Raw genomic sequence first — 9,388 nt, 5'->3', positions numbered from 1 at the left:
TGATGCTAATGATTGTTTGAGATTTAGAAACTGAATATGTGTCTCGAGGAACTCATAATTGATTTAGATGATTTTAAATGAAGCTCATAGCAGTCGGTTATCTATTCACCCAGGTAGTACGAAGATGTATAATGATCTGAAACAACTTTATTGGTGGCATGGTATGAAACGAGACATTTCTGACTTTATTGCAAGATGCTTAATGTGTACAAACATCGAGCAAGAAAGATGCAATATGGGTTATTGTATATATATTGACTAAATCAGCTCATTTTGTTCCGATATGTACAAAGTACTCACTTGATAAGATGGCTAAATTGTATGTTTCACAGATTGTGAGATTACATGGTGTGCCTGTATCTATTGTTTTGGATAGAGATCTGAGGTTTACATCACGGTTTTGGAAGAAACTGCAAGATGCGCTATGTACAAAATTACATTTCAGTACTGCTTTCCATCCTCAAACAGATGGCCAGTCTGAGTGAATCATTCAAATACTTAAGGATATATTGAGATGTTGCATTCTCGAGTTCAAAGGTACGTGGGAAGGATACCTACCTCTGATTGAATTTGCGCATAATAATAGCTTTCAATCGAGTATCAAAATGGCACCTTTGAGGCTTTGTTTGGTCGTAAGTATCCTACACCATTATACTGGACTAAGCTCAGTGAAAATAAGATACATGGGGTTGACTTGATCAGAGAAACTGAATAGAAAGTGAAAGTAATCCGTGAAAGTCTGAAAGCAGCATCGGATCGTCAAAAATCTTATCGGACTTCAAACGCAAGGATATAAAGTTTCAGATCGAAGATAAAGTTTTCTTGAAAGTCTAACCATGGAAGAAAATACTCAGATTTTGTTCGCAAATGAAAATTGAACCCGAGGTTTATTGGGCCGTATGAGGTAATAGAGCGTATCAGGCCAGTTGCTTATAGATTATTGTTGCCACCTGAGTTAGAAAAGATCAATAATGTATTCCATGTTTCAATGCTCCGTAGATATCGGTCTGACCCTTCACATGTGATTAGTCCATCTGAGATTAAGATTAAGCCCGATATGATGTACAAAGAAGAATCAATTCGCATTCTGACCGTGTGATTAAAGAGTTACGAAATAAGAAGATTCCGTTAGTTAAAGTACTATGGTGTAAACATGGGGTTGAGGAAGCAATGTGGGAACCAGAAGATGCAATGAGAGAACACTATCTGAACCTATTCATTGGTAAGATTTTTGGGGACAAAAATCCCTAAGGAGGAGAGTTGTAATAGCCCGATTTAGACCCTAATTGGAACGTTGGTTTCGGGACCACAAATCCTGGCCAGAAAAATATTTAAAAATTATTTTATGTGTTTATTTTGTATGAATTTATAACTGTGAAATTTTCGTGATTTTATTTTGTCATTTGAGTGTCCGATTAAATAAAATGACTTAATCGCGTAAAATGAAAATTAGGTGGTAACTTGTCTAAGGGCCGAATTATTAATGGTTTTCTAAGTTGGGGTATTTATGTTGTAATTATTCCATTTGCATTTTTTTTGGATGGTAATATTCATGTGTATCATGATATTATTATTTCATAAAGGTTAATTCGGTAAATTGGTAATAAGTTAATATATGTTATTATAACATAAAATAAACTATGTTTCTTTATTCATTTTCTCTTTATCCGAAACTAAACAAAAGAAGAAAGAAATATCACAGCTAGGATTCGACCATCTATTTAGCTCAATCAATGTTATTTTTTTTCGGTTTTTAATAATTTCTACGTTTTTGAGATCGTTACTTAGTAATCTTCAAGACCCATGCTTTAATTTTTTATTTTGATGAATATTTTGAGCAGTGCCATTGTAAAGAGCTTGGGATTTTTGTTGTTTGATGATGAAATATGAAAGATATGTTTTAGATTAACATGTTTTGTATTGGAGTTTTTGATGATTTTGAGTAATTAGGACTAGATTGCAAAAATAATAATTTGAGGGACTAAAATGTGAAATAAATGAAATATATGGACTTGTATAAGCATGGGTAAAATTCATCCCAACATGGGTATAGGTAAATTTTGCGTATTTTGTGTTTTGTGCAATAAGGACTAAATTGTAAAAATTGTAAATGTCAGGGGTAAAATGGTAATTTTTCTATTCATGTGTTTCTGGATTAAATTGAATGAAAATATGTTTGAATGAACTTAATTTGAATATGTTTCGATCAAGAACTAAACAAATCAGATTTGGATCGGGGAAAAACGAAAGTTGTCACTAGCTGCCCTATTCCGTTTTGCAACGTCCGAAGTAAGTTTATAAGCAAATAGACGAGTTTAATTATAGTAAATGCTAAATATATATGCTGGTATGTAAAATATGAATTATTATATGCTACTGCCGAATGTGTATAAGCTTGGTAACCATGTTCAAGCATTCGTTCCGACCGAGTTACGACATCCGAAAGCCCCGTATGAACCTTAAGAATAGTTAGGATACATATGTCATGACATAGGATTCCGATATATGTGTGCGAGTAAGACCATGGCATCGATATGTGATTTTGATATATGTTTATGAGTAAGACCCTATCTGGGACAGTGGCATCGATATGTGACTACATGTAAGACCACGTCTGGGACGTTGGCATTATACGACTTGTGTGATTATTTGAGTGTCCTGTCCAATTCCGAATGGTTCATCGGGCAAAGGTAAATCGTGTACAGATGTGTAAAACAAGCTAAATGGCCAGGTATGAGTTAGCTTGTTGGCTACTAGTAAAAAGGTAAGTATATAACTTGATATTTGCTACAAGCCATGTGTTATGCTAATGTTGAATAAATGTGAGATTGATATGTGTGTTTGGCCTTGTGACTAAATAAATTGAGTATCAAAGAAATGACTCCTAACTATGTGCATATGTTAGACCATGTATATTCGGTCACAAATCAAGTATAGGCATATAAAGTTATATTATGATATATAAGCTTATGAATTGGGAGTATGTGGATTAAGTTTTTACAATGATTATTGGATTGGAGGATTGAATGTTAAAATGTTAATTTGACCATATGGATATTCGGCTAAGGTGATTTTTATGTATGAAAATATATCAATAATGAAATTCATATATTTGTGATTAAGTGTGGTAACGATGGTATAATTTGGTTTAGTTTAGTTGAATACATAATATTATTGAGTTGTTTAATAGCTTATGACTTACTAGGCTAAAATAGCTTATTGTGTGTATAATTGCTTCTTTTTTATAGATTTTGGATTCAAGTTACGAGCTTGGGGATTGTCAGCAAAGTCTTTCACACTATCCACAGCTTCAATATTTAAATAGTTGAACTTGAAGTATGGCATGTATAGGCTAGCTTAGAGTTGGCTTATTTTGGAATATGAATGTGTATAGGCCATGCGAAAATGGCTTTATTTCTATGCTTGAGTTCGGTATCGATGAAATCTTGGTTTAAGTTTATTTTGGTTATCATGCCCTATGTCATAGTTGATTATAAATTTTGTTATATGATTATGATTTTGAGGTTGGTTGTTGAACTCGGATATGGCATGAAGGAATCGGCTATGCCATATACATCTATATATATGTGTGTTCGGTCTTAGTTTGAGCTTATATTGAAAGAGTAGCTAAATATATGATGTTTGTGAAAATGCTATGTGTTTTGGCCATTTGTATAAATGGATGTTAATTAAGTTAAGACAGGTTATGTGTTGTTAGGTAAAAATCAAGACATGTGCATGGTTTAAATAGGGTGATCATTGATGGACTATATTAATGATATGAATGACATTTGAATTGCGATTTTGGTAAGTAAGACACATTGGGATTTAGATTTATATAAGCATTTGGGTTAATGATAAAGGACATATGTGTACTTGGTAAACGGTTATGTTATGTTAGTTGGGTTTTAAAATGTTTTACATGTATAAATATATGTGCTTATAATATGGTTGATATATATATGTGCATGGCAATATAAATTCGTTAGATATTTATAAGTTATTAAATATGTATAAATGAATTGAGTTATCCAAGTAGACATAGAATTGAAATGGGTATTTATAACCGAATGCTTGTTATTAAATTGTGTTAATATGCGACATATAAATCTCACATAAGTTAACACACTAATGCCATATATATGAATGAAAGTGTTAGTAATGAAATTTAGTCCAATTGATATATAAGTTGTGTATATGCATGACTTAATTAATCATAAAAATATAGGTTTAATATTCAATAATGAATTTATTGATATGTTATATATATTTTGTATATGAATTAAATGATTTTAAATATTTATATATATGTATATATTGGATTATGTTTTATTTAAGCTATTAGGTGAATGATAGTAAATTTATGATTAGATATTGGATTAAGTCATAAGCATTGATGTGATGTATATCTTGAACTGCATTGAACGTATGATTCACATTTGGAATACGGTTGTTAAATATAGATGATTATGACTTGAATTAATATGAAAATATTCAGAACTGTGCTTTCGTTTAATAATGCCTCGTAACCCTATTTCAGCGACGGATACGTGTCAGGGGTGTTACAAGAACATTTAAGGATTTCGATAGAGGAAAATTAAAACCCGAATGGAGAAGCTCAAATACGCCTCAATCCACTGATGATGGAGGAATCCGAAAAGATCTTCAAGGTTAATGGGCAAAGGTTGAAACCTTTTTATGAGAACTTCCAACTACACATGGTGAAAGAATTAATTCTCAACGAGCCAGACGAATAACACTCAGACCGTCAAGCTAACAACTTCAACCAAAAGCACTTTTTGGAAGGCAACCCATAAATATTTATTTTAATTTATTTAATTTTGAATTCGATTTAGTTTATGTCAAAAATAAAAATAATAAGATTATTATTTAATCCATTCTAGTGTGTTGCTTTTTAAGAATAATGATGGAGGATCAAATCTCAAATATCCTCGCTATATTGCAAAGCTGTCATTTCCACCACCGTTTACCAAATTAAACATACACAAGGAGTACACTTGACCCTTCTCTTTCTCATTCTTTTAAACTTGCACATTGAGGGCAATGTGGGCTAAGTAGGGGGATTCGTAAAACATGCCATGCTATTTCTTCTTTGCATCTGTTAATTCGTATACTAAGATTATTTCTTGATTCGTTTTGAAAATGAACGTCCAATTCCTATTCTTATTTTATTTAAATAATAGAGTGATTCATGAATAACTATTGCTTACTTTGATCAATAAAGTATTTTGTTGACTTGAAAATGTTATGGATAAGTCAATATTTCATAAAAATTGTTGGCTCTTTAAACCTGCCTAATAAAAGTGCTCAGTCTCATTTAAGAAAAAGAAGAACAAAAATTAGTTAATGGCTTAGTTATGAGTGAATATTTCAGAAATGTAACCAATTTGAGTAATTGGGATGAGGTGCTTGGGTTGTCATCTCATTTTGCGTAAAAAGATTTTAGTGACGAACTAAAACTTGTAACACTCTGCTAATCAAGTTGCCTTGAGAAAGGAGAAATAAACTAATTAGGGACATGTCAAATTGAGTAATTGAGGTGAGGTGCTCGGACTGTCATCTCACTTTGCATAAAAAGATATGACTATGTCTCAAACTTGTGGAAAAATTCATTGAGTACGATTGCCTCACAAGTTTGATAAAGCCTAAATTTATTGAAGTAGTTGAAATTTGCATTGTGTTAGAAATTTTATAAAATGCTTATTAGTTAAACCTAACAATTACTTATTTTTTATTCAACTAGTTGTTTGGATTACGCTTGGCTGAGGAAGGAGATTTGATTTCAAAAAGAACTATCGAATGATTTCTAGTATAGGAATACATATCATGCTTGAGGACAAGCATCGGCTAGGTGGGGGAATTGATAAAAAGTTAAATTTGTATGTTTAGCGCACCCAATTTCGGTAATTTTTGCTATTGAGCCTGTAATTTTTGGTTAATTTTATCAGGTTCGCAGTTGGAGCATCAAAATTTGAGTTAGCAAGCAAATCAAGCTAAATTGGAGCACAAGCAATAAAAGGGGGCAGAATTGAAAATTTTGAGAAATTAATGGGTGATTAGATTTTCTGGTGGACTTTGTAAAAGCTAGATTTAGAAAAAAAAAATCTTATATAAAATCTTATGTAAAATATGATTTTATGTGGTTGGTTATTATATGAAGCAAGCTAAAATTAGCATATGGAATGTATATAAATATCTTATATGGTGGCTTTGGAAAATACATTCGAGATTGAAGAAAATTTAATTTGTTTTCTCTCATCTTGTTCTATACGCCTGTAGTATTTGGCAAACCATTCTGCCATTTTATTTACTTTTCTTATTTTTGGTTTAACTGCTTTGTAAGCCTTCTCTCCTTTTCACCTATCACTATTTCATTCAAATCCACTTTCAAATCCCACTTGAGTATGATTAATTTCATGCTCAAATAATTTCCTTTTTGTAACACCCCAAACCCGGCCCAGACGTTATGGCCGAATCTGACGTGCCACATTGGAGTTGAAAACCCACGTTCCGTTTTAGTGTTTTAAAACCATATATTTTGTTGAGTTAACAAAGTGTATGGAAGCTGGGCACCAGGTAGGTATCCGAGACAGAGGAGGTGAGCCATGAAGGCTACTTAAGTACCAAGCTCTTTGATTGGATCCAATCCTAGACATGCCCACAACCATAGCCACACTTTGTTATATCGAGTTTAAGTTTGTTTAAGTGGACGTCTTTGATAAATCGATTAATCGTGGTGTTGTGATATTTTGAAATCAAATATTGTTTTAAAATCACGTTCTAAGGCTAGCCCATTTTGAATAATTATCAACCAATTTTAAAGTTATTGAAAATAAAATAATCCCGAAAAGAAATGAAAGAAAAGTTAAAAATGGCCTTATTACAAACCAAAAATAAATTATAAAGGAAATTTAATAAAAACCAACGCTTATTTAAAAGCCCAAAGACGATCACCGTGGCCACTCTAAATCCCCTCCGGCCCAAGTCCCCACATCAAGGCTCACCTGCAAGGTTAAGGAAAGGGGGTGAGTTTGGAAACTCAGTGTGCAACAAGCCCCTTTCAGAGCCCAAAACAATAACTGCTTGTTGGGTCTAAGCCCAAATCCAATCTCAAACATATACTGGGCCATAGCCCTTTTCATATTTCATATTTCATAACACTGGGCCGAAGCCTTTTCAAGTTTCATATTACTGGGCCGAAACCTTTATTGTAAACGGTATGGCCCATAGGCCCATTTTTATAACACATGTAATGTCAAATGAAAGAATGCAACCCATTTGGGGAGACTACTCAACCCACCATCCGCTACTCTCCACCCGTACCAACCAACACACCATGTGGGGATTAACTCGACCCACCCCGCCATAACTCTCCACTGGCAGCATAGCTGCTTTATCATATAACTGGAGGCCTAGCCTCTTTTAATAACTGGGGCAAAAGCCCTTTTAATAACTGGGGCATAAGCCCTTTAATAACTGGGGCATAAGCCCTTTAATAACTGGGGCATAAGCCCTTTTGATAACTGGGGCATAAGCCCTTTTGATAACTGGGGCATAAGCCCTTTAATAACTGGGGCATAAGCCCTTTTGCACTTCCTCCATCCATATAAATTCCCAACCCAATGCATTTATGAACATCTCATGTGCATATCATACATATCATGTGCATATCATACATGTCATGTGCATATCATACATATCATGTTTATCAAAATCCCATGCATTAAGATCATACATAAACCCTAGGGGTATAATGGTCATTTTTACCTAGGGGCAAAATGGTCATTTTCATGTTATAAGGGTAATCTTGTAATTTTACCAAAAATTAGGGTTCCCATGTTCATTAACGGTTACTAACAATTCATGGGTGCAAACAGTGATTCTGGCCCATTTTTTAGCGAAATTGAGTTATTGGGCCTAAAACCCCTAATGGCTCTACTTAGCCGATTTTGTCATCTAGTCCTATTCAGCCTATATTCCATAATGGTTTTATCAGTCTCTATGCGCAATTTAACAAGTTTCCATATTCTACCAATTTTACTCAAATGGGCCCAAATGCCCATCGGGCCCTGTTTCAGCCCTTCGAGGCCCAACTTACCGTGAATGCCAAGAATCACGCTCTTACCTTTTCCAACCTTCCCGATCATCATCTCAACGAATCTAACTGACTAATGAGCGTTCGCTTGCTCACAAGTCCTCGAAATGCTAGAGTTTTGGCATTTTGGCTTTTCAGCATTTATCGCTTTAAGCTATGAAAAAGGGTTCGTTACACACCTGATTTGCGATATTCCTTGACGAGATCTCCTATGCGATTTCTCCTATAATCAACCACTTATAGATTAGACCATGTTAATATTAAACCAAATCGAAAACTACCTATTATCATCACTTACACATTCGGCCACCATCCCCAATGGCGCTTGGGTTCATACCTTTACCGAAGTTGATGACTAGATTTAGTCACTCCGATGATCCAAGCTTTTCACACACTCCTCGATCGGTAGCCTTTAATCCTCACTAGCACCAACAAACCAAATAACACCAAAAACCCTTTTAGCCTTAGTCGACAGAGGGGTTTTCAGCTTTTCTTAAACCACAAGATACAAATGGAAAGAAGGTTCAATACTTACCAAGAGATCTACTCATTGAAGAACGTTCCAAATACCTTCCTACCCCATATCCGTTGTGAATCCAACTTAAACGCGTGAAAATAGATCTAAATATTAATTCCCAAATCACTAAAATATGAAGCTTTGACTTTTCAAGCAAATATTAATCTAAGCTATTACGAGGTTAGTACACACATTACGGGTTGAAGTTGAACGTTTCCATAATCAATCACCTACAATAACCACCACCTGTCACTCAAACTTAACTATTCCAATATCAATATATGTAAATCCTAAGCACATCAGTCATACGGAACATAAGGGCATATTCATCATTTCACCATACAAGGGTATTTTGGTAGTTTTACAAATTAAGGGTATTGCGGTAATTTCACAACCCAAGGGTATTTTAGTAATTTTGTAAATCGAGGGTAAAACGGTAATTTTACAAATCGAAGGTAAAACGGTAATTCTATAAATCGAGGGTAAAACGGTAATTTTACAAATCGAGGGTAAAACAGTAATTCTATAAACTGAGGGTAAAACGGTAATTCTATAAATCGGGAGTACTTTGGTAATTTTACAAGTCGAGGGCATTTCAGTAATTGGTAAACTAAAGTATTCTAAACATGGATAACAATACGAATGGGCCTAAAGCCTATTCTCGGCCCAAATGGGCCCACACGCTCGTGTGGCCCTTTTAGCCCAAACCTAGCCACAAATATTAGATTCACCTAGCCTAGCCCAATATTTACTAC

General features: G+C 34.1%; 1 long non-coding RNA gene across 1 annotated transcript; it reads right to left on the bottom strand.

The window, feature by feature from the left end:
* Positions 1-6,977: 6,977 nt before the first annotated feature.
* On the bottom strand, positions 6,978-8,526 carry LOC128286547 (uncharacterized). Its single transcript, XR_008277152.1, has 3 exons — positions 8,454-8,526; positions 8,296-8,339; positions 6,978-7,025 (listed from the first exon to the last, which is right to left on the bottom strand). It is a non-coding gene; the product is annotated as an uncharacterized LOC128286547 (long non-coding RNA).
* Between the last annotated feature and the right edge of the window lie 862 nt (positions 8,527-9,388).

Source organism: Gossypium arboreum, chromosome 13, assembly GCF_025698485.1.
Source record: "Gossypium arboreum isolate Shixiya-1 chromosome 13, ASM2569848v2, whole genome shotgun sequence".
Classification (NCBI taxonomy): domain Eukaryota; kingdom Viridiplantae; phylum Streptophyta; class Magnoliopsida; order Malvales; family Malvaceae; genus Gossypium; species Gossypium arboreum.
Note: the sequence above shows the minus strand (reverse complement) of the source record. Positions and strands in the feature narration are given on the sequence as shown.